Source organism: Camelus ferus, chromosome 2 (assembly GCF_009834535.1).
Source record: "Camelus ferus isolate YT-003-E chromosome 2, BCGSAC_Cfer_1.0, whole genome shotgun sequence".
Classification (NCBI taxonomy): Eukaryota; Metazoa; Chordata; class Mammalia; order Artiodactyla; family Camelidae; genus Camelus; species Camelus ferus.
This window is the reverse complement of record NC_045697.1, coordinates 61,891,354-61,917,543: the sequence shown is the minus strand read 5'-3', so window position 1 is coordinate 61,917,543 and position 26,190 is coordinate 61,891,354. Positions and strand designations below refer to the sequence as shown.

General features: G+C 38.5%; 1 long non-coding RNA gene and 1 other non-coding gene across 2 annotated transcripts in view; both read left to right on the top strand.

Moving 5' to 3' along the window:
• Nucleotides 1–26,190, top strand: part of LOC116657455 — a 411,150-nt gene that overhangs the window by 7,149 nt on the left and 377,811 nt on the right. The window lies entirely within an intron of this gene.
• On the top strand, nt 5,841–5,945 carry LOC116659456. Its single transcript, XR_004314841.1, has one exon. It is a non-coding gene; the product is annotated as a U6 spliceosomal RNA (small nuclear RNA).

Here is a 26,190-nt window from a genome sequence, read left to right as displayed (position 1 = left end):
CCAAGCTTGCTCCCACCTTCAGGTCCTTTCACCTGCTGTTCCTGCTGCCCAGAACTCTCATCCCAGGTTTTCCCATGGTTCATTCCCTCACTTCATTCATTTCTTTTTCTCTTCCAGATCACCTCTTCAGTGAGGCTTGTCCTTATTATTCTACAGAAAATTGGAGCCATTTTCATTCTCTTTCCCTTTATCCTGCTTTATTTTGTTCTAAGCATGTGTATCCCCAACATTATACTATATATCTATTTTTACAATTGCCTGTCTCCCACTAGAGTATTAGCTCAATGGGAACTGAGACTTTGTGTTTTCCACTGCTGTTTCCTCAGTAACCAGAATAATGCCCAGCACACAGTAAGCATTCAGTATTTATTGAGTGAATTAATTCTGGAATATGAAACATACATGCCAGGAGGATACAGAAAGGAGGAAGGGAAATGGTATGGATCATTTATCAGAATATGTCTCCAGATAGCTTTTTCCTTTTTCTCTCCCCCCCTTTTTTGTATTATAAAGAGATCTACTCACCACAAACAGAAGAAAGTTCCATTATATGAATGCCAATCATATAGTGCTAATAGCATGCTTAAAGGGTCAATTTCCCCCAATTTTTCATTAAACAGCCTCATGTGTCACTAGCCTCCTGGTTACAATGGTTGCAGATTTACGTTGAGTAACATATGATGGGGGGCTGGGTACTGAGTGGACCTGGCAGTCCTGTTCTTGGGTCTTCATTGGCTGCTTCTGGTATGGCTTTTTGTATTATGTCAGTGATGCAAACCAGAGGTCCTTGGGTGCCCAGAGGTCCTGCAGAAAGAGACATGGGCAGCAGGCTCAGCCCAAGCTTTTTTAGGCGGCCCTCTATGTGTGACTGGAATGTGACTGGAATGTGAGGAACACAGCTTTCTGCTGGGTAATGAGAAGAAAACATTCTAATAAGGACTCACATTTGCAACATCTGTTTCATTTGGGTAATTTTAGATGGCTAAAATCTACATCTCAGAATGACGAGAGCTCCTATCATCTCTTACAGATGTTTGCGGTGACGTCTCAAAGCAACCCCCACAATAATGGACTGTAAGGGTAAAGAAGGAATAGGACCCTTATTAAGCTTAGGAAACAGCACCCATTTAAGGCAAACTGATACAGAAGAAAACAGCATAATGGTCTTTCTTTCTTAGAAAAGCCTAGAAAAGTCTTTTCTCATCTTTTTTTAGAGCTGTAATGGTGAGTTAAGGATTTTAATACTTATATTAACTCTTTCCTTATCCAGGTATCTATACTTAATTAATCCCTACCACTTTTCTAAAGAAAAGCTACCTCATTCAAAGAAATTTCCAGGGATAAAAATTGAATATTCAAGATTCTGACCAAACACCATTGTTATCAGACCCCCTTCTAAAGATAGCACTTAGTAGAAATGATAGCACTCTTGCTCAGATTTTTCTGGGTAGAAACATGAGGGAGATTAGAAGCTGTTAACTGTATTGCACAGATGATGAAACTGGAGGCCCGTAAAGGATACTTCCTCTTCTTTTCTGCCTCTCACAGCACTTCCCATCGTGCTGTCAGCCAGTGCTTAATAGACATATCTTGAAGAAAATGCATGGCTACAAATGTAGATAATAGTGGCAAAACAGGAAGTACAACTCTGATTTCATAACATGTGGATCCCCTTTTATCCAGCAAATTTTATTCTCTTTTAAATATCAAAACAAAAAACCCTCCAATGGAAAGCAGGATGATGGAGTGCTCACTTTACAATGTGAGAACTTAAGTACAGTCTAAACAGGCTCTTTGTCAAGCCGATTCCTCTTTGTATGGCTTTGTGCAGTAAACAGAACACTTTAGCATACGTGATCTCATTGGATCCTCTTAATCTCTTCTGAGTTGGATCCCAAAAGCCTTCCTAGACCCAGAAAAGGTTTCAGAATATTTCATTGCCACCTGGAGACTGATATTCTTTCAGTGAACGTGAAGATGAAGTGTTCTTTGAAAAGGAGCTGTTTGGTCATCAAGACTTTTCTGCCAGATATCAGTCTATTGGGTTCTTTTTGCTGAGGTTAACGTGTAGATATGTTAGCCTTAATATACCAGGCTGTGTTATGTTATGTTAACCAGGGTAGGAAAAGTTATGCTGTGTTAATGAACAACTCCCATATCTCAGTGGCTTAACAGAAGAAATTTTTGCTTCTTGCTTACAAAGGTGAACTGCAAATCCAGGTGACTCTGGGGTGACTCAGTGGTCTGGGATGATGAATGTGCATCACCCTGTGACTGCACCCTAAGGAACACAGATCTCCCTGGTCATTGTAGCAGGGAGGGACTGGGCTGGGAAGTCCATACTGGCAATTAAATGTTTTGTCCAGGAAGTGACACATATTTCTGCTTACCTGGGCAATGAAGTATCATCTTCCTCTGTGCCAGGAAGGAGAGGCAAATCAGATGTCGGTGACACTTAGGGATTCCTACTACATAGGTTTTTCTTTTATCAATCAGTTAGGAAGTATTAAGCGTTCAGCTTTAAGTTGGAGTAGACTTAGCAAAATTTGTCAAGGTCTATGGCTTTCTTCCACTGAATGTATTAAAATCGTTACTCTAAACGGTGGAGCCAACTCCCAAATTTTCTCTGATAACAGGCTATGGTGGTCTCATCGTGAGGCCAAAACCACTCTGTAAATTCAGTGAATTCATTGGTGAAGAAAATTGGCCCTGTGGTTTTGATAGTGTGTAGAATAAATAGCTGGTTGATTGTCTGCAATATTCATTTTCCAGTGTGTCAGTGAACAATGTGAGAAATGTTTTTTGCCTGGCCTTTTCTTTGTGTAATTTCGGAGAGCCTGAAAACCAGCAGAAGCAGGAAAGACTGAGGGTCATAGATTAGACCCTCATGGGTTATGACTTAGTTCTTGGGATCAAATTGCTGTCTCTTGCAAATGTGATTTTGGCCTCCTCCACATTGATCTTACACCAGCTAATAAACTTGGTTTAACAAATCATTGATCATTGAACAAGAGTGTGTGACTCTACCTAAAAGTGAACTCCCTGTTGATTGTTTTAGTCCAAAACTCAATCATGAGGTTTTAAATCCTGAGATTTGTGTAAGAATCATCTGAACAACTTGTAAAATTAAAATTACAGGTCTCCATTCAAAAATTTTGAAACACTGTTATAGAGCCTAAGAAATCATTTTTAGCAAGAATGTCAGTTGATTCCGATACTTGCTAACCTAGAGGCCACATTTTAAGAAATGAAAATTTGAGAAACACTGAACTAAGTCAGAGAACTTAGATTAGCCAGGAAATGGTCAAAATCTTGTTGTGAATTCTAAGCAGCCCTCAAAAAATATCTGTATTGTCATGTAATTTGTTCAATATCCTATACAAAGGGCTTGGAAAACAGTCTGCATAGTAAAAACACAATGAGCTTTCCAAGGCTTGACTGCTGGAGACTGCTGTAAATTTTCTAAATAATCTGTACAACGGTTTTAGGCATTTCTTCTAGTTAATATTGAGGGCTTTCCACCCACTCCATTTACTAGTGCCCTTCAGGATTGTAGAAAAGAACAGTTGGCCCTCAATGAGGACAATGGAAAGCAAGTTGAATGAATTCCAAAATGGCATATTTTACTTGAAAAACATGCATTATGCTCTTTTCCAAGTAAACTGCACAGAAAAATGTAAATGAAGCATAAAGCTCTTATGAATTAGGCCCTAAGCGTTTTTCTTTTTAGCATATAAACTGCCACTAAGGATGTGATAGGAATGCATTTTCTACTATTTTTCAAACTGTAATTACGTTTCCCTAGTAAAACTCAAATACTTGATATGGTCCTGTTGCAACTGTACCAGACAGGTAATAATTGGAAAATTTAACGCAGAGCTTTATCTCTTAAATGCTAAAAGGTACGGCTACTCACAGCATACAGAAGAGTTGGCATTAAATATAAAAACTGTGAACCTGGTGTTTCTCTATGATGTTAATTTTGCATCTGGAAATATGTTCCAAAGCTGTAGCACCCTTTTAAATATAAAAGAATAAAAAGACAATTCCTTCCCCAACTTTTACCTAAAAGAACCTATAATCTCCATCTGCCATTCAGTGGTTCCATTTTTTTTTTTCACATTTACTGTATTTCAGGTTGGAATGCGATGCATGTAAGTCTCAGCAGTAAATTAACTTATTTAAGAAGCAAGAGAATAAAATGAAGCAAAAAAGAGGAAAATTCTCTGAAGAGCAGTGTTCAATTGTGTATCTAAAGACCATCAGAAATGGGCACACAATAAAACTCGTACAGTGAATTAAAGAGATTTGAGCAATGCTCTTCCTATCCATCACTATGGTAGACTTTGTTAGCCAACATTATTTTTTTATTACTGTCTTTTTTCAAAATTCAGCAATTCTGTGACTTATACTACATTAAAGATGTGAGAACCTACACAGATAATGAAAGGCTCCTTAAGTCTTCCATATGAATTGATAATACTATTTTTGCAGACAACGCAAATTAGTTTCCACATGGGCACATCATATGCAATTTGTATGGAAAAACCATAGAGTCACAAATTTAGGACAAAGCCCATCATTGTCTGGAATGTGATCTTACATTTTAAGATGCTTAGAAAAGCAAAATCTCTGAAATAATTTCTGATAAGATCTTTCATGAAATCTTCATCCTGACTTTGCATTTTCACTTGGGAAATCTTTGATTTTTTTCCTAGTGCATGTGAAACCAAAATCTACAGCCCTTTGACAATGGTTCATCTGTACTTGAATTTTTTATGGATTTCATTCAGAAGTGATGCAACTCATTTTTGTGTCTGTCAAAAGAAATATTAATTTATTTCCGCATGCCACTTTTCATGTCTCATTACTGTGCACATCTGATTTCAAAGGACTTGCTACAGGACAACTTTGTAACTGTGAATTAAAGTTATGATTTCTGAAAGCATTTATCAACTTTGGATGCATAAAAACTAAACTAAGTATAACTGAAAACAGTACAACTTTAAACCTCTAATTAGTAGTTGCAGTCAATATTCTCCAGTAAGTCAGACTGGAAATCATCTCATAAGTGTAAATATGTAGCTTTTGACAGTCGGGGAGGCAAGAGAGTATAAAGATCAATAGCTCAGAGTTTGGAATTAGACAAGGGTTTCAGATCTCTGCGTTAACATTTACCACTAGTCCTGACCTTAAGCTTGTGCTCTTTGAGCTCAGGTTCCCTCATGTATAAAATGGATAAGATAGTAGTTATAATATTTAGGATGTGCTAACTGTTGTATCCCAAATGTATAGTGGTTCAAACACAATAGAAATTTGATTTTTATTCACTAATGGTAGTTGATAGTGACCAAGGAGCCTCTCCTCCAGTTAGTCATTCAGAGACCCAGGCTGGCAGCAGTTCTACTGTTTTAATCTCTTTAGGAAAAAAGAAAAAAATTGAGAAATAAATGATCTCTCCATCATTTAATCTATCAGAGAATAAAAGAAATCTTAGAATTGGAAAGTACTTTAGAAACCATGTAACCAACTTCCTATGAATGGATTTTTGCTTGAATAGTTTAAGTAAAAAGGAGGCAGTGCATTTTCTTATTGTGTCTTGAGTCCCTGAAAAATTTTATTGCAGGCGAAAAATTTGTATCCTCCAGCTGTCCCATCCTACCCACTAGTATTTGCTTTGACCTCAGACATTTTTACTCATTAATTCACTCAACTGATGTTTATTGAGTGCCTAAGGTACATCTGAGATAGTATGCTGGGCTCTGGATATTCAAAATCAAATGTATACTCCTTACCTTGAAATACTTGAAACATTCTACCCTTCATAAAGCATGAACTTGTGCTCGCTTTGGTAGCACTATACTAAAATTGGAACGATACAGGGAAGATTAGCATGGGCCCTATGCAAGAATGACATACAAATTTGTGAAGCGTTCCATATTTTTTTATTCTAATCTGAACACCCAACCTCCACACCTTGTGACCTTTCTCTTGTAGCTTTAAATAAATCTACCTTTACTCAAAAAAAAAAAAAAAAAAAAAAAAAAAGGCAGGAACTTGTGTCTTAGCCCTTATTGTTTCCCTAGCCCCTAGCATAGTGCAGGCACTTAGGAAGTGCTCCCTCCATAGTTGTTGAATAAGTAGGTATCATGGTGGAGACAGAAAAGGAAAACAGGCAATGTCAGAATAGTGAAATGTATAATATTAAGGAGGCAATGACTGGGCTCTGAGGGAGCAGCCAGGAAGGGCACCTAACCCATCTGGGCACTGCAGTTAGGAGGAGGTGATATTTGAGCTAAGTAGTGAAGAATGTGAGAATTTACCATGTTATAGAATGAGGGAGGGAAGTTTCTAGAAGAGAAAAATAGCATGTTTGAGGCCTAGAGTTGAGAGGACTTGTCAGAGTGTGATGTAACAGGTTGAACAGTGTCCACCAAAAATTTACACCCCCTCCCCAGGAACATAAAAATGTGAACTTTTTTGAAAATAGTCTGTTTGGAGATGTAATTAGTTGTTACAATGAACCCAGATGGTCTTAGGGTGGGCCCTAAATCCACTGAGTGATGTCCTTGTAAGAAAGCCATTTGAAGATGCACAGACAAACACCGAAGGAAGACAGCCTTGTGAAGACAGAGGCAGAGTTGGAATTATGGTGCCACAAGCTAAGGAACTCTTAAGGGTTGCTGGGAGCCCAGATGTCAGAAGAGGCAAGGATGGGTTCTTTTCTAGAGCCTTCAGAGGGAGCATGGCCCTGTTGACACCTTGAGTTCTGGCCTCCAGAACTGTGAGAGCATACATTTCTATTGGCTGAAGCAGCCCAGTTCGTGATAATTTGTTACGGTGGCCCTAGGAAACGAATACAGATAGTGTTATCAATGTACAGTCAATGGAGAGTTGGGAAGAAGGGGTTAGCAATCAGAAATGCTGTCCTATGAGGCTCATCATTGATATAAATATAGTAGGAACTTTTGAAAACTGATTTACCAGATGAACCAGAACTCTCTGTGCCCTCTGTATAAGATGCTTGACTGGACACTTCTAGTTAGTAGGTTACTCTCTAGTTTGCCCAGGTCCTTCTGCTCTCAGAAGTTGAGCTATATACTTAGCAAATCTATTGTTCCCAAAACTACTTCTGTCTATTGTACTTGTAATTATGCAATATTATTAAAATATGTTATATATCTTATGGGTAAATTATGAGAGTTATTTCTTTGAAAAATGATGATATGTTTTGGAAAAACTGGAGTATGATTAAAACATTGTAAAAATCAAGAAGACTTATGCAGTCAGAGTGCTTTTCAAGTGTCTTAATGTTTTGCATGTTAAAGATACCAAAGCTACAAATTGTAAAGGAGGCATTTTAGGAGTGGTTTATACAAAAAGAACTTTGAGGAAGTTCAGGCAGTGGCAATGTATACATGCATGTTTGGAGTTTAAGTAAAATACCTAAGGTATGTATTTTTAAATGGCTTTCTGCTTGAACCAACTTTTATACTTAATTTTCCTGATTGCATTGATTAGGAAAGTTTCTTTTGTACTTTGGTAAAGTGACTGAGTAGGAATGTTAGCAGGTACTGTCTTCAGGATTAATGAGAACTTTCTTTCAGTCACACTGAATGGGGAGCAAATTTCCTTCTTACCTGGCAAGTGGCTGTTTTAAGAACTGGGATTTGGATTCCCAGCATTCTGAAGTGGGCCTGATGTTCCCTATATAAACAGCATAATAAATGGTGTCTTGTTTTTCAGCCCTGGGAATTGATTTAACCCAAGGTCATAGAGCCAGAAATGCAAACAGTTTCTTCCTTTTTTTTCCTTTATCATGTTCTTTATAACATGCCTCACCAACACAAAGGAAATACTTTGCCAGTCACTTTTTAGTGAAAACAGTATTTTCTTTTTCTTTTCTTTTCTCTTCATTTTCTTCCTCCTTTTACTTCTTTAAAATACATGTTTCAGGATCTCATCCCTAGTTTACATACAATCTTTTGGAACACCACACATTTGCAAGTTGGAATAGTCTTCTATGTTTACTTTTTGTTTTTAGCATATTTAAGTTTCAAACTATATTTTGTTTGTATAAACATTAGTATTTAATGATGATGATGAACATAAATCAGTTGATTATTGGGCATGTAGGTCTAGAAATAGGAAATAGGTCAAATGATAGGGGAATTTAGCCTGGGTTTGAACTTTAGTCATGAATTCAACAATGAATAACTACAAAGTTATTAATCAGTCAGCAAATATTATTTAAATGTCTAATTTGCCAGGTACTGTACTAAGTGCTGACATATGATCAGTATGAAGATGAAAGACTGTCAGGTTCTGGAGATTCTATATCAGCATGATCTCTGTTTTCTGGGATCAAAACTAAGATTGCTAAGAGAAGACACTATAAACCTCTTAGAAGAAAATATAGGCAAAACATTCTCTGACATAAATCTCAGCAATGTTCTCCTAGGGTAATCTACCCAAGCAACAGAAGTAAAAGCAAAAATGAACAAATGGGACCTAATTAAACTTAGTAAGCTTTTGCACAGCAAAGGAAACCATAAGAAAAGCAAAACGACAACCTACGGAATGGGAGAAAATATTTGCAAAAGATGAGACTGACAGGGCTCAATCTCTAGAATATATAAACAGCTCATACAGCTTAACAAGAAAAAAAAAAAAACAAACAACCCAAACCAGAAATGGGCAGAAGACCTAAACAAGCAATTCTCCAGTGAAGATGTATGAAGGGCCAACAGGCACATGAAAAAATGCTCAGTACCACTAATTATCGGAGAAATGCAAATCAGAACTACAATGAGGTATCACCTCACAGCAGTCTGAATGGCCATCATTCAAAAGTCCACAAACAATAAACGCTGGAGAGGCTGTGGAGAAAAGGGAGCCCTCCTACACTGTTGGGAATGTAGTTTGGTGCAGCCATTATGGAAAACAGTATGGAGATTCCTCAAAAAACTGAAAAATAGACTTACCTTATGATCCAGCAATCCCAATTCTGGGCATATATCCAGAGAGAACCTTAATTCAAAAAGACGCATACACCCCAATGTTCATAGCAGCATAATTTACAATAGCCAAGACATGGAGGCAACCTAAATGTCCATTGACAGATGACTGGATAGAGAAGTTGTGGTATATATATATACAATGGAATACTACTCAGCCATAAAATAATAAAATAATGCTATTTGCAGCAACAAGAATGAATCTGGAGAATGTTCTTCTAAGTGAAGTAAGCCAGAAAGAGAAGGGAAAGTACCATATGATAACATTTGTATGTGGACTCTAAAAAAAAGACAAATGAACTTACTTTCAAAACAGAAACAGACTCATAGACATAGAAAACAAACTTAAGGTTACCAGTGAGGGAAGGGATAAATTAGGAGTTTTCTGCTTGACCCAACTTTTATATTTAATTTTTCTGATTGCACTGAATAAGGAAGTTTCTGTTGTAATTTGGTAAAGTGACTTGGTAGGAACTTAGCAGGTACTGGTTTCAGGGTTAACAAGAGCTTTCTTTCAGTCACACTGAATGGGGATACTAACTAATATACACAAAATAGATAAACAATTTCATACTGTGTAGCACAGGGAACTATATTCAGTATCTTGTAGTAACCTATGGTGAAAAAGAATATGAAAACGAATATATGTATGTTTCTGTATGAGTGAAGTATTGTGCTGTACACCAGAAACTGACACAACATTGTTAACTGACTAAATTTCAATAAAAACAAAACAAAACAACTCCAAAAAACTAAGATTGCCAGAGGCAGTAGCTGTAAGCCTTAAAACCCTGCTGGAAAAAAAAAAAAAAAAAAAACCCAAAAAACCCTGCTGGAATATTTAAATGCTACAGGAGGTGGCATTCTCCACATAAATGCTATCAGAAGGAGAGAGTGTGCTAACATTTAGGTCCCAAGATTTAAGAAGGCACTTTCCATGTTTAAAATCCCCAGTTAACTATTCAGGAACTTACAAAGTGCTTAGCATAATACTCCCTTTGAGTTAGTGTGGTGTGTTGTAAAAAAACACTATAGAGAGAAAAAGAAGACAGTTTCCAGTCTTGGCTCTGATAGTAACAAGCTCTGTGACCTTCGGCAGTTCAGTTTGATTCTTGGGTCCCCATATCCTCCTTGGTAATGATTGGATGCGGTGATGTCTACAATCTCTTCCTGTTATAAAGTTTTCATTTATTGTATAATTTCAAGGCTGTTTGAAGGACCTAGAAAATCCTTTATAGAATTTTTGAACTACTTCATACTTTCACCACACAGCATGATATTTGAAAGAATAGTTTTTGTCGCAGAGACAGTATATAATCTAATCTGCCTTCTTTCACCCCATTAGTGCTCCTATTGGAGGGAGGAGGCAACAAGAGGCCAGTATCTGCTTGCTGACTTGAGGAATAGTTGAAGGAATTAGAAATGTTTAGCCTGGACTAGCATGACCTTCGGAGAAATAAAAGCCAATGTGAAGTATTTGAATGGGTGTCATCAAATGTAGGTACTTGTTACACAAAGACACATGCTTTTTGTCCTCCAGAAACTCACTTGGTTGAAGAGATAGACACACCAAAAACATGTGATAAGTCCTAATGTCGAGACAGAAAGGGCTGGCTATTAGAAGATCCTGGTAGAGATAAAATGGAAGTACAAAGGGAAGAGTGAGTTTTAGTCTTTCCCCAGATAGCAGAATAATAATATGTTGGTGAAAGGAACAGAGGACAGGTTTGGCTCAAGTATAAGGAAAGGCTTTCTAATAATAATTAGAGCAGTTCACCAGTGGATGGTGCATCCTAGGAAGAAGTGGAAGACTCTGCTTTGCACTAAACCAAAAGATTCTGGACACATCTATTGGACACCTCTACCTGATTGGGGGTGGTGGTTAGGTAATCTCTAACTTGCCTTTGCCACTCAGACTTTGTGAGACCCTCTCAATTAAGCAAACAGATTTCTTTCATTGGAGTCATCTTGTAGGAAACCACAGGGCAGATTTCATGTTATCACATGAAAACAACAGCAGCAGCAGCAGCAGCAGCAGCAGCAGCAGCAGCAGCAGCAGCAGCAATAGAAAAAGGAGATTGTTCTGATGAAAACGAGAGTGATTATTTCCATTACCATTGCTATCTTCTCCATTAAATAACTCTTATTATCCATAGAAAGAATGCATGACCCCAAACCAGGACAATGGATACATAGAAAAGTCCAAGAAAGCCTCATTCCTTAGCAAGTAGTGGACTCCATGGCTTCTGAAATGAGGGATGCTGGAATGCAGCTTGCGTAGAAGGTGGCTGTGATAGGTTTTACTCCAAAGTGCTAAGCTCGGTAAGCTAAGATTTCCCGAGCCTGTTGCCTTTAAGCTGCATGACTCACCCAAAAATTCACAAAACAAAAATGTGACCACCATGGATTATGCTGCCATTGCTGTTAACATGCTGGCAATGATTGTAACAGGACTTGCCAAGCACACATTGACCCTGTGAGTCACATTGGTTCCTATGGAGATTAACACCATCAACGGTGAGAACAACAGCCCAGAAGTGCGATCGGTGTTAGACAGGGAGGAGAAAAATGACAATATGATCCTCCAGAAATGCAGCAATTGGAATGAAAAAGGAGCATAGGGTGGCGCAGCTCAGGAGAGAAAATGACCCGTAATGGCATTGCAATCTACTTCTCTAGCTCTTCCTGAAAATGGCTGGGGAAAAAGTGTGGTTCCTGGCAGATAGGCTATAATCTACTTTTATTTATCTGACCATTTCCAGCAAGTTCTCTTCTCATTCCAGATAGCTTCTCTCTTCAAAGGAGTCTGTCCAAGGTGACCTCACCACACACCAAATGGTCCTGATGCTGAAACTACACGTCTGATTAACATGTTGGGATCCATGGGTGGGAAGGACATGGATTACTTAGATGTATCTTGGTAGGTTTTAGTTTTCACTCTGAATAAAAAGACTTTTACTTCTATTCAAAGAAAACCATGACCTGAATTTTACAATTTAAATGTTTCATCTATCTTAATAGAATAGTTGGGTTACTGAGAGTTAAGAGTCTGTTTTTTCCCTTGGAAGTTGTGGGGAGGGTATGTGCTGGGAAGACCTCCAGCCTCTCCTGTCCTTTGTAACCAGTTCTGTCTGGGCACCACCACAAGCAGCTTTGTACACAGGCTTACCCTGCTGGTGTCTGAGTCTCCAGCCTCTTTCCTAGGAATAAAGAGAAGGGAGAAGTCTGGAAACATATACATTTTCCAAATTCAAGATATGTGACTCATGCCCAGCTCAGATTAATCAGGGTGTATAAGGTGAGCTGTATTTTTTCCTGTTTTTCTTATATCAGCAGTTGTAGAAAATGCCTGTTAGTTGCTGAATGATCAAACAGATGTAAGAAGAGTAACTGGTTTCAAGCAAAATCAGATTAAATTGCATCAAAAGTAACCAAGCTGAAATGACAACATGTCACCCTGGAAAAGAAAGATGAAGGTTTTCAAAGAAATGACAAAGCATTTTTGGAGAAAATTAGTGTTACTAAGATAGTTGGAGATGGAAAAACGTACCGCTATTCTCCAAATGTTGGTTGATGATGCCTATTCTGTTTAGTAGGGGATGTAACTTGGTATACAGGAAAGTGCACTGGGCTGTGCATGATTACAGAATCAGCTGACCACTGACTGTTAGTAGAGTCTTAAGCAAGTCTCCTAAGTTCACTGGGCCTCAGTTTACTAATCTATAAAGTAAAGAGTTTGTAACCACATAACTTCAAGGAACTGAACACAGTCTCTGACATAAAGTAAAACAATAAATGCTAGTGATTAGGATAATGATGATTTTGACAATGGCAACAATGATAATGGTGATGTTGAAGATGATATTGATGTAATGATCATGACTATCAAGGGGTCTTTCCCCTTAGTTCCAAATTCTATGATTCTGAAAAGAGAACTTTATTTGTTATAAAAGTGATTTTCAAGAAGTTGTTTTTTGTAAAGGTTCTGCTTTATAGGAAGCTCAGAGAGTTGTATTTTTCAGTAATTTAAAATCAGTCTTAGGCTCTAGGAACATGCTTTTCAAAGTCTTTTGTCCTCTGACCTTCCTAAATGGGTGTCCATTCTCACTGTACTACATTGTGTATATCAGAGAAGCAGCCTAACATAGTGCTTACCAGCTCAAGATCATGGTAATATTCCTGCTCTGCCACCTACCAGCTACGTGACTTTGGGCAAGTTACTGAACCTCTCGGTTTCAGTTTCCTCACCTGTAAAATGGGATGGTAATAGTCATATTTCATAGGGTGTTTGTGAGATGACATGTATTAATACACATTAAGTACCTAGATAGTACTTACCTGAGTAAATACACAGAGTACACATTCAATAACTATCAGATATTATTATAATTCTTTCTGAAAAATTAAGGATATAAGGAAGATACTGCATTTCAATCTTTTTCATTTATAAATTAACTTGTTGTGAAACTTTCCAGAGAATACCTTTAATTTATGGTACGTTTGTACTTGTCAACTCAGCTTTGGGTTTTGTTCTCAAATCTTCCTTGAAAAAGGCAAGTGCATGTGAATGTGTGTGTGTGTAAGGAGGAAAAAGCCTCTGCGGGTGAGTGCTGATGCCATGTATCTTCCCACAAGATGGCGCAGCTCTCCTGCCATTGTAACGTTCAGCAGCTACCCAGAGGGAGGCAGGGAATTTTGATCAGCATCCAAAGAATCACCTCATCTCTCCCTGCAGAGAGCACAAGACTTCATGTTCTGTCAAGTACATGTTGCTGGTTCTTGCTTTTGATTTCATAGGAACTACAAAAAAAGCTAAAGCTACTTTAGCTTTTAATTTTTTCCCCAGTATTTTATTCCAGTCTAAATTTGACCTTTCAAGAACATGTTTTGTTGGTGGCTCCTTGTATCTGAAGGATGGGATTAGAATGAGAAGATAGAATCTGTCTCTTGTGTCTCTAGATCGACTATGGGAAACAGACAATTAACAAACAGACACCACAGAAAACAGGAGGTAGAGTATTGGTGGGACTGCCTTTGAACACAGTATTACGGAGGTGAATTTTGTCCTGCCCCTTCCCTCTGTTGCAGCCTCTTTTCTATGACCTTTAGGTACCGCTGGACCTGTGCTGCTGGGACCTCGGGACCTTGATGCTCACGCCTCATTCATATCCACCCTTCCTGGCTCCTTACTGTTCCCTCATCAAAGCTTAACTCTTAAGAGACTCATCCCCTCAGGGCCCTTCCAGTTTAATGAAACTCATCTGTTAAAATAATCCAGTCTCCTAATGGATTATTGTGCAGTGATACTTTCCTGACAAAGAAACACATTTATTTTTTATTCAAAGTACTCATAATCCTAGAAATTGAGAGATGGGGCTCTCTGTGTAGACTCTCTTAACAGTGTAGACTCTGTTAACTTTTTCTAATGGGCTATATTATTTTTGCAAGAACTCTGCATTTTAGAAAAATTATTTATAGAACTAATGAACTTATTTGAAAGCTGTTAAGAGAGTAGGTCTTAAAGGTTTTTATCACAAGAAAAAGAAATTTGTAACTATGTGAAATGTAACATCCAGTGATGGATGTTAACTACACTTTTTGTGGCAATCATTTCACAGTATATGCATATATTGAATCCTTATGTTGTGCGCTTAAAACTTACACAATGTTATATGTCAATTATATCTTAATAAAACTGGGGAGGAATAAAACTAATGAACTAAATTAACTTGATCTTATACATGTATCACATATGTATCATATGTGTTTGTGTGTTAGAGGCTTCTCAGATTGTGTAAAATTGCCCCTAAGGTGAAGAGACTAATGTGATGCTAATGGAAATCAAATGACCAAGCTCAGCTTTCTGTTAAGAGCTGGTCTTGGCTCCTTCCTTGCCAGACCTAGCCAGACCTAGCTGGCATTACTCACTATTTTCCCCTCCTGTGCCATGTGAAATCTGTGCCCTGAGCCTGCTGGCAGCTTCTAAATCTCTTTATTCCAAATTTGGCACAACTCTCCTTCATCTGTGACTTTGGAGTCTTCTTATGTATTCCCCGTGATTTAGGCTGGAGATGGGAACTATTTCATTAACTTAACTAGTTCCCATAATAAAGAAACTTTTTACCCCTAAAGAATCTGAATGACACACCCCTTACACAAATAAATTGTTCATTTATCATTTTGAAGACTATTTTGAAGTCAGTCAGGGTTATTGTATGTTGCCCTCTTGTAGCAGAGCAGAGTGACTTGTATTACTCATTTTCATATGTTCAGCCTTCCAATCTAGTCACTCCAAACTGTCACACTGATCTGTTAGAAATATCAATTAGGTAATTTCATGACTATGGTTGAAACTCTTTGTAGACTTCCTGTTCTCTGTCCCTGACATCTTTATACATTTGCTTCAGGGCACTAATAACAGTCTATAATAATATCACTTACTCATTAGTTTACTTGTTTATTTTATATCTTCTCACCTAGAATGGAGGCTCCATGAACCTTGCTGATCTTGTTCTCCTTTGTATCCCCATGAGCTAACAGAGGGTTACATGTAGGAGACACTCCATAAATAATTGTGGAGCAAATATAGTTCTTTAATGGTTAGCCACTTTTCGTGACCTAGAGCTACCAAAGTACATAGCCAAAGAAGATAAAGTGATGATAATGGGGGGGGGGTCACCATTTATTGAGCACCTACTATATGCCAGGCATTTCAGTAATTTTGTATCTTGGATTTCACAAGGTTGATATTATTTCAATTTTGTAGATGATGAAGGTGAGGTGAGGTGATGGACTCAAAGGCACAGACCTGGAATAAAACCCACATATTTTTGGTTTCAGAGTTGATACTTCTGTTATTCCAGGCATTGTCTTTATTGCATGATCCTTACATTTCCCCTGATTCTGAAGATTGTAGTATTCTTTCCAATATGGGGTGCAGTGACACACAGATAAATGTAGCATATACTTGCATATTTTCTATCCTTACTACAGACATAGATATATTAGGGAAAAATGTATTTTTTTTAATTAATAAAGTAACTATGGTGCTCTCAAAGATTTTTCAAACTGTAAAATATCTTGTAGGCTAGATTAGTGGTAAACCCTAGGATCCAGAGGGAAGGGCAATTCTCTGCATAGCCAACAGTTTCAGGTACATCCATCCGTGACCTAGCTCCCATTTATCTGGGTTATGGAAACAGAGAAGGCTGAAGGTAAAGAGTCTAAAGAGGTAATTTCTTAAGAAATGGGAACCATCAAGGCACAAGCATTCCAGTTTGGCTGTTCTTCTGCGGGAGGTAAAGACCCAAAATGGAGAGAGACATTCCTCCTACATTCCCCTATTAGAACTTAAGCAGTGCAGCAGTGCAGGGGGAGAGGCACTGCTAGTTGGTGGACAACTGGTGCCCAGTGGAAGATGCCAAGGGATCCTGCCAGCAGTGGTGGTGCCTGGTGTGTATACTGGTACACAGCAGAAGGGCCTGTGTCCAGCAAAGGTGGCAGTTCTGGACAGAACTGGTAGCCATTCCTTAGTGATCTGTGCCAGGCAGAAGGGGGAGTGATATCTGGGAGATGCCAAGAGGTATCTGACCAACTGGTTTTGTGCATGAACCAATGTGCGAAAGCCTTGGAGACAGAGAGAGATGTATGTAGGAATTTTATAGGGGTTGTATTCTGTGCTAACTGATGACAGCAAGATGATTACTGAGGATGTGACACACTTTGCACTCCCAGGCTGGGTTAGCTTGTTCTAGGGCATGAAGAATACTCCTGTCTCATAGGACAGTAGTGAGGACTGAAGGATATATGAAATATTGCTTAATGCCTGGCATATAGTAGGTGATTAACATGGTTAATCTCCTCCCCCACCCTTACTGTGGTCTGTTAGAAATACAGACTACCAAAGGTATTGTGTCATTGTGGTATTCCTACTTAAAGGTACTTTTTAGGAAGAGTGTAACAATTTGACATTCTATTGAGAACATTAAAATAAAATACCAATTCTGAATGTACCAGGGGCCATTGTAAGTTCTTTATATGTGCAAATGTATTTAATCTTATTAGGTGTATACTTTTACTGTCTCCATTTTATAGAAGAGGAACAGAGGTGCTAAGAGGTTAGGTAACTCACCGAAGATTTTACAGTTAGCAACTGGAAGAGTTAGAATGCACATCTGGGCAGTGACCGTGTGCTTTACTACATTTACTGCTTGTTTATATCAAGTATGTTCGGGTAATAAAGAAAACATTGAGTGCTTTCTGTAGGCAAGGCACTGTGCTGGGTGCTGCAAGCTGTGTCATACGGCCCCCAGGGGGTGCCACTCACCATGCTCTAGGTTAATGCAGTGCATAGTCTGGGCAGCTGTACACGGCAGCCCTAGAGTATCCAAGATGTGTTACTTTCCCCTGAATCAAGGCATTCTATGAAAGTGCCATTATAGAGAGCAAAAAATGCCAAAGGAGCAGAGAGGACTGAGAGATTAATTTTGAGTCTTTTATCTATTTAAAAGGCATAGAGATATAAGATAAATTTGTAGGTAAACAGTTTCAAACTCATAGATTGTCCTTCATGGGGACCAATGACAGACATGTCTCTAAGACTTTAGTACCTGAAAACATCACTTTTCTGGGCAACAGGTATTGCTTTATTTCACGTGGAGTGTATTTCTTTAGTAGATTAAGTTATCTTTTTGTTTCGGTATATAGAAGCTTAGAACTGAACTGAGGTTCCAGTTATCATAATTGTGTGTGATCTTGTGGTGTATGTTCTAGTCAGCTAGTTTTCTGTCTGATCTCTTTTATCTTTGCTGTGATTTCCTTTAAATATTTACACTTCTACATCTAATTGCATGCATTCTTTCTGGTTGACTCCAATCTTTGGTCATGGGGTAGAGTCAGTGAGTGTGATGTTATTCTCCCTTACAGGGGCATCAAGCAGGCCCTCATGTGCAGTACCAGTTCACTATACAGAATGACCAAGCACAACAACTTAAGCCCCAGTGTTTGATGTAAATGACTCTTGGCTATTTCAGAAGGAAGAATGTTTTTCTGCTCTTTGTAGAAGTGTTGCTGTTCTTGTGGCTGATTGATTGATTATATGATGACAGTCCAGCTGTAAAGACTATCATTTTGACACATTTAATATTACGTTTGGTCCACTGAGGTCTGGCTTGATTTTGATAAACACTTAGGTGAAAGGGAAAGTCTGTCTCCTGATAGGGCAGCCATGGAAGTCTATAGAAACAAGAAAGCAGGTGGTCTTAGTGAAGTAAAGATCAAGAGAACTGCATACAGTTCCCACAGGTCTAATCTGTTCCTTTTATGTGCCATGAGGTACCACATTTAACATCTGCCAGGGGTGGGACTTGATATCTATTTCTGTTGGAGAGGAAAGGAAAAATAAGAAAAAAATGTTCCAGGAGATTTCCATCTCGTTTAGTCTTTACAACAACCCTGAAAGATAATCATTTCTAAAATGTTTATCTGTTACATGGAGGTAATACAGCTTCAGAGAAGTTCAGGACCTTGCCCAAGGTCACAGAGTTGGACTGTAAAAAAGCTGGGATTAGGAATTGGGTGGGTTTGACCCTAAACATGATCACCCAACTCTTTCAGCTTGCAGTGTGGTGCTTGCTTTTCTAACAGCAGGTCAGGATTGTTAACTGTGATACCTTAGCTTACTGAAGCCATTAATAAAGAGGGAAATCACAGTGCCTCCAAGAGGGAGAAGTACCTCTGCAGTCCTGTCTGACTGTACAGTTTGTGTGTAGGAAGGCAACAAATCCCTTTGAATCCCAAACTGTTTGTCAGGCTCTGAAGGGTCTTTGAGGTGACTTGTATATTGATTGACTAGGGTTGCAGGTGTGGTGTTGTGAGACCATCACAGACCACAGCTGCCATTAGTGCTGCTGGAACAGCCTATTCAGACAAAGAAAATCATTATCCATTGCTCATCACAGAGGAAACTGCCTTTGCTCTGTGCTGCCTTCTTCTGGTTGGGTTGGGTTAGGAACTCATCAAACCAGAGACATAAATAGGATGTGATTTTTTTTTTTCTGATTTAGTGTTAATAATTCAGGAGTTCTGGGCATTATATGTTTTAAAAATCCAAAGTGTGCAAAAAGTGTATAGTTTTATTTTCTTAAGATGTAGCCCATGTACTGTTAGACCTCTGAGAAAGCAGAGGGCTTAACTACTATTACTGACCTTGGCCTCTTAAAATCCTCTGTGGCCACTATGGATAAAAGAGAGTCAGTATCTTCCATTCTGGATCAGAATCTTCTCTGGAAGTCTTAGAGGGCACCTTGATGTTTCCATGGCCTCAATTTGCAGCATGGTGTGAGAAAAACCTCTGCATGTCATGGGGACAGGGACTAGATAAACAATGCAAGCAGTGTGTTTACAGATATGCAAATAAGCATGCAAATTAGACTCCTGTTGGCTTCATTTAGAATGTAATTTAAAATTAATTAAAAATTAAGAGGTAAATTAGAAGCTAACATTCAACACCATATGGGAAGATACACATATTTATCAGAATGGCATATATATGTATACTGCATGGATAGGAGCTAGTTGTGATGTGTGCAGAATTCCTCTATTTTGATATTGCATAAAATCCTTGTAGGGAAATCCAATATGTTGTAAGATTATTTTTTAGTGCTCTATGAATTAAAATTCACTTTAACGTAAGGATTAAATGAATACATTTCAAATGCATTAAATTCTCTGTAAACTTACACTAAAGGACACAGAGTTTTGCAGTTGGAAAGTGAAATGATAAATCAGGTACAGTTTACCTCCATATGCTATAAAATATTTGTGAAACTCATTTTTGTCAAATGGGGTCATTGAGCACAGTCACCCTGCCAGGCCTTTTGCATATTGTTAATATGCGATCTATGCTTGGAAAGTAATGATTTCCTCTCTCAGCCACTCAAGAGTTCTGGGTGATTAATGAGTTAATGGCTGCATCCACACAAGGCCAAAACAACTCATTGAAAAGTGAAAAATTCAATCACTCCACTGGCTGTTTTGTCTACAAAACAACCAAACAACCTCTGTGATTGATTTTCTTTTCACTGAATTGATTTGCTATTTTTGGGCAACTTCGTTGAATTAACCAGTTGTTTGATACAACCAGAGTGTGGACCAACTCCTTATGTGAGTATTGTAAAACAATTCTATGTCAACCTTTCTACCATCCATAAAAATAGATTATAAGTAAGGATTGAACTTACAGTACCTGTGTAAGAAAATCAGAATTTTTCCATACTTTGACTATCTTGGATGAAATACTTAATTGTATCAAAATGATAGGTTTTAATGTAATGACAAGTAATACAAAGGACAACTTATTTTTTGAAAACTTCACAGAGACAAAGGGATTTGAAGTCAACCAGAATAAAATGACCGTAGAGTATATGTCTTAAAGAAATGAAAAATTAACAATAGTGACAACAAAAAAGTAACAACAAAACTCCTACAAAGACTGAAGGAGATTTCAGAAGACAGTGCAACTAGTGAGCAAATTAGGAATTTGGAAGCATATTCTGAGAGCTAGAATGGTCAGTGTTGAATTTGGTAAATAGGTGTGACAGTGAAAAAAAAGATTCAAGAAAGAAAATGTGTGCTCTTGGCTGGTATACAGATGTATACACTGTCCTAATAAAATTGGACATTGAATAAAAATAGTTTCTTGTATTCATTTATCTCTGTTAATGTTGATTGCTTCATTTTTAATAATGAAGCTGGCAGGCTCTGGGTAATGTGATAGAAATACTATTCTTTAAAATGTTGGAGTGGAGAGCAGGGTAAAACACACCTGTTAAGGAGTCAATTAACATTTGGAAAGGAAAGAAAGTTATATTGTAGGAAGCTTTGCTTGTGATTTGTCCTAATTTAAAGGTGCAGCAGGTGTGCAAAGAGGAAAGGAAAGTTCTCATTGTTATTTCCTGCAATTGAATGCAAAGAATCACATTTAAAGAAGAGAGAAATTTATTGAAGCTAATGGCACTACAGAGTAGAAATGAGCCTTGGCAATCACTTACTCCAGCCCTTCTTAATTTAAAGATGAATCTACTGAGGCTCCTAAGTGTGAGAAGACCCGCTCAAGGTCATAAGACACTTTCAAGGTCATGTGGCTAGTTTGTGCTGGAGGCAGAAGAGGTTTCCAGATTCCTTGACTGTCAGGCTAGGAAATAGTCCCTGTGAGTATGTCAGAGATGAACGAATAAGGTATAGGTTTTAAAAGTTGGAAGACAAGGTATGAATTCATTTCAAGAACTGCATTTGAATAGAGGTTGCAGTAGATGGAAGGGCTCACACTGAGACCTAAGAAAGTTGAAGCCAGCCCAGAGTCCCCTTTCTGGGTTGCAAGAGTTAAGGTCACAAGGAGTTGTAAGGTGGGCCTTCCAGGTTCCAGGAGAGTCAATGGTCCTGGAGGAGGTCTACCAGCTGATTCGAGAAGAGACACAGAGGAATAGAGAAGGGAAGGTTGAGATGAACTTCTGGGTTTGGAATTTCTGGCAATGCTGGAGCCAGTCTCAAAGCAGTGTAAGAGAATTCTCATTTTCCAAGAAAAGAGAATTGTAAGAGAGAAATTTTTTAAAAAGCTAGTGCTATAAGGGCTATGGTGCTGTAGTGCAGAGGGTAAAGGTAACATCAAAAAGGATCATGTTCAGGTGAAGCCGGGCAGTGATGAGGAAGCCCAAACTGGGGAGAGTTCTGGAAGAACCTGTGATAGACAGATATGGAAAGGTCAAATGTGCATTTGACTCAAAGGCATTTTAACACAGTGTCTGTATAACTGTGATGCTTGTCTGAGGAAAATTGACAGCTTGTCACTGGACATTGCAATTCTATTGTGGCATGTTCATTCATATTTAGTAGACATGGCTGAGGTATTTGCCCACCATCAGCCTGAACCAACGGCAAACTAAAACAAGATCTCTAATAAGAGATCTGAATTGTGGGCCACAGGCTTACAGGGGTCATGAAGTCCTAGATTTTCATAGGATCATGACCGTGGCTTATATATTAATAGGAAGAGTAATCGAAGTTAGTAAAGGCATGGTAGGCTGAGGAAGGGGTTGAAGATGGGGGCTAGTAGAGCAATTCACTTAGACTTTCTGTTCCTAGAGAGAGTAGAGGTAGGACAGAAGAGAGAAACAAGTGAGGTGGTCAGTCAGGTATTTTCTCTCTCTCTCTCTCTTTTTTTTTTTTTTTTTTTTTGACCTAGAGTAGGAAGGACACCCAGTAAGAATAGCAGGTTTTTGTTTTGAGACTCTGAAAGGGCCAGCACCAACATGGGATAGTCATAGTTAAGAGGGGGGAGAATCTCTTGAGGTTGGCACTCGTGAGGGTCTCTCATTTCCCGTTAATGAGGATGCTGAGTCTGGAGCTAACAGGGCTGGTGTGACAGCAGCAGGACACTTAAGCTGCCTTACTCCCCTACCCCTCTCATTGCCACCATAGGGAGAGAAGCAGCAGGAGGGGAAGGCTGTTTGAAAGATGGAGTGATTTTATTCAGGAGAGACTGAGTATTCCCTAAAGCGGTGGTTTAAATTATTGGATCAGACTAAATTTAAACCAGGTTAGACATTTAGTTAATTTATTTTTCTCTAACCAGCAGGTGGAAGTTTGGAGGAAGACAAGATTGTAGACAAAATAAAGGCAGTACATTTTCTCTGATAAAAAAAGTCTCTTAACATTTTCATATCCTGTTGGTTTTCGAGGAAACATAGAAATCCTTTGTAAGAAGTAATCTCAAAATTGACATGATGGATTAAAGATGGGAAGACATGTTCTGGAATGCCTAATTGCAACATTAGTCTATGTCTGCACACATAGATCAACATGGCTATTGAAAAGTTTTTTTCTTTTTTTTTTTTTAAAGCAGTTGAATTCAGCAAGTCAATTATTTTTTGCTCAATATGACAATATTTGAATTGAGTGAATTTCTTTTGCCCTTTCTTTTGTAGGTCTATGTTCACAATCTTAATATCAGAGTGAAAATTTTCTCACAGAAACTTTCTGTTGTCTTGTAATGAGTCAGATTTAAGGCATTATTCTATCTGGAAATATCGGAGGTGGGGGAAAGTGAGAGATTTCATGTGATAGGCCTAAGTCCAGTCCAATCACACTAAGGTTGACTGCTCCCTTACTCTGTGAAGGGCACGTGACAGGCATTGAAGGTGAAAACGGACATCAGGGAGGAGGAATGCCATGAAGAAATAAAAGACATAGGGAATCATTTTGATTGGAGGAGCCAGGAGGGCTTCATAGAGGAGATGGCCTTTGTGCTGGGCCTTGAAGAAAGACTTCCATAGATGAAGATTTTTCATGGGATAGGCATTTGAGCTGCAGATACATGAATAAAGGAGCAAAAATGAGGAAATGCCCAGTGGGTCTGTGGCGAGTGCAGTAGTCTGGCGTGCCTAGAGAGAGATGACTCGGTGGTCTCTAGTGGAGGTAGAGGAATGGACGTGGGGTGGGGTGAGGGTGAGCCGGAATGGGGCGGGGCCATCAGGAGATAGTATTAGAGAGGAAGGCTGGAGCTGGGGAGTGAGGGTGATTGAGTAACAAGGCCAGCATGGCCTACCTGCTCTGACACTGCCTAGTTTTGGTAGATGTCATTGTCTCTGTGACTGGGGCGGAACTAGAAGAATCAGAGCTTGTCATTTTCTGGCACCTGCCATGTCAAACTAGGTAGTTTAGGGCTGTGCTGCTCGAGTGACTGTTTTGATGCGCTCCGTTGGATTGGACTGACTAAAGCTCTTGGACGTTGTCAGTTCTACAGAGGAGAGTTACCATTCAGACACCATGGGCAGCAGCAGCCGTTGGCCAGAGTATCAAAAGAAACAAGGGAAGACTCAGTAACAAGGAAATGCAGCCAATACCAAGAGCTCCAGTTTCTATACTGGATAATGAATTAAGGTGGCAAAATCTCAAAATAAACCCAAACCCTAATTTATTCATGAGGTTCAAGCAAAGCAGCAAACTCTTGTGGGTATATTATAAAATCTCTCTGTAGGCTGGTATTTTTAATTTGTTATTGGAGTGTAACACCTGTGTTGATTCATTCTTACTCAAATTCCTGAGATAATTAGTTTCATAGAATTTTGCTAGGTTGGCATATTTCCCTTGCTCTCATCTGTCCTGGGAATATCGAAACTAAAAGACAGGTACTCTTATCACAGAGTTATATTAATAAATTTAATTAACATAAAACAATATTAATCCAACGGCTGGCACCTGAGGCCTGAGAGCTTTTCCTTCTCTCAGGCTAATCTTGTATCTGCCGGCGTTTTTTTTTTTTTTTTTTTTTTTAGTCAGGTTTGAGGTATAATTTACATAAAGTAAAATCTCCCCTTTTTAGTGTTCTGAGTTTTGACAAATGTATACAGTTGTGTAATTATCATAGTTAAGATGGCGAATATTTCTGTTACCCCCAGATTTTCTTGTGCCCCTTACTAGTCAATCCCCTTCCCTCACTCTAGCCTCTGGCAACTACTAATTCCTGTTACTACAGTTTTGCCTTTTCCTTAATGTCTTTTGAGTGTGGCTGCTTCCACTGAGCATAATCTGCTTTCTAGACTCATCCATGTTATTGAGTGTATCATTTTATTCTTTTTTACTGCTGAGTATGTTGTATGGATGTGCTTGAATTTGTTTGTTCAGTTACCATTTAATGAACATTTGGGTTGTTTCTAGTATCTGGTGGTTATGATGAAATTTGCTCTAAAAGTTCACGTGCAGGTTTTTGTGTGGATATATGCATCCATTTTCTTGATGATCTAGAGGTGGGTCATATGGATAAGCATGTGTTAAACTTTAACTTCCAAACTCTTTTTGAAAGTAATGGTCCCCTTTTGCATTCCTACCAGCAATGTATGTGAATTCTAGCTGCTCCACATTCTCACTAGAACTTTGTAATTCCAATTTTTTTTTATTTTAGTCATTCTTATAGGTGTGTAGTAGTATCACATTGTAGATTTAATGTATGTTTCCTTAATGAGTAATGATGTTGAGAATATTTTCATGGGCTTATATTCCATCCATACTTTTTCTTTGGAGAAGTGACTGGCATTGGCAAAAGAACAGGCACATAGATCAGTGGAACAGAAGAGGCAGTCCAGAAATAGCCCACCTGTATATGGTCCATTGATTTTCTACAGAGGTGCCAAGGTAATTCAATGCAGAAAGGATAGTTTTTTCAAGTGGTGCTGAGACAATTGGACATCAGTGTGCAAAAGAATGAACTTAGACTCATACCTAACACCACAAACAAAAATTAGTTTAAGATAGTTCACAGACATAAATGTGAAACCAACACTATACAAATGCAAGAAGAAAACATAGAAGAACATGTTCATGATGGTGGGTTAAACAAAGTATTCTTTGATAGAACACAAAAAGCATGGATCATAAAGGAAAAAAGTTCTTAAATTGGACTCCACAAACTTAAAAGCTTCTGCTCTTCCAAAGCTACTTACTATTAAGAAAATGAAAAGACAAATCACAGACTGGGAAAAATATTTACTAAGTATGTATCCAATAAAGGACTTAGATCTAGAATATATAAAGAACTCACAACTCAATGACCTTGCTGGTCTGCTCTCCTCAATCTACAATGTTCCAGTGCCTCCACACATGAACTTTCCTGGACTGCATAACTCATCACCTTTTCTTTTCACTCACCAGCTTTTTTCTCCCTTTCTCTCTCTTTCCCTCCCCCATTTTCTCTCTTTCTCTCCCCCTTCCCTTTTGATCGATCGATCGATCGATCGATCGATCTATCTATCCCAACAGAAAGAGCTCTAATAGCTTTCTGGCACAGTGAGTAAAGAATGTTTTCTTATATTGTGAATTTTTTTAGTATAACCAAGATTTTGTGTTGAGCTTCAGTTTGGGGGCTGAGTGAGAAGGGGACTCTGTGAGAAGGTAGGACTCTTCTAATGCACCCCAGTTATTTGATTAGACCCAGAACTGATGTGACCAGAACAGGGGTACTAAAACCCAACCTTTCAGATTAGTATACTTTATTTTCTCTCACTGACAAGATCTCTTCATGTCTTTATGGGAAGGATGAAGGGAAGAATTGGCAAAGACATATGACCAACAGTTGCAGGGGATTTCAGGCTGCAACTCTGAGTTCTTTTTGAAGCACCTC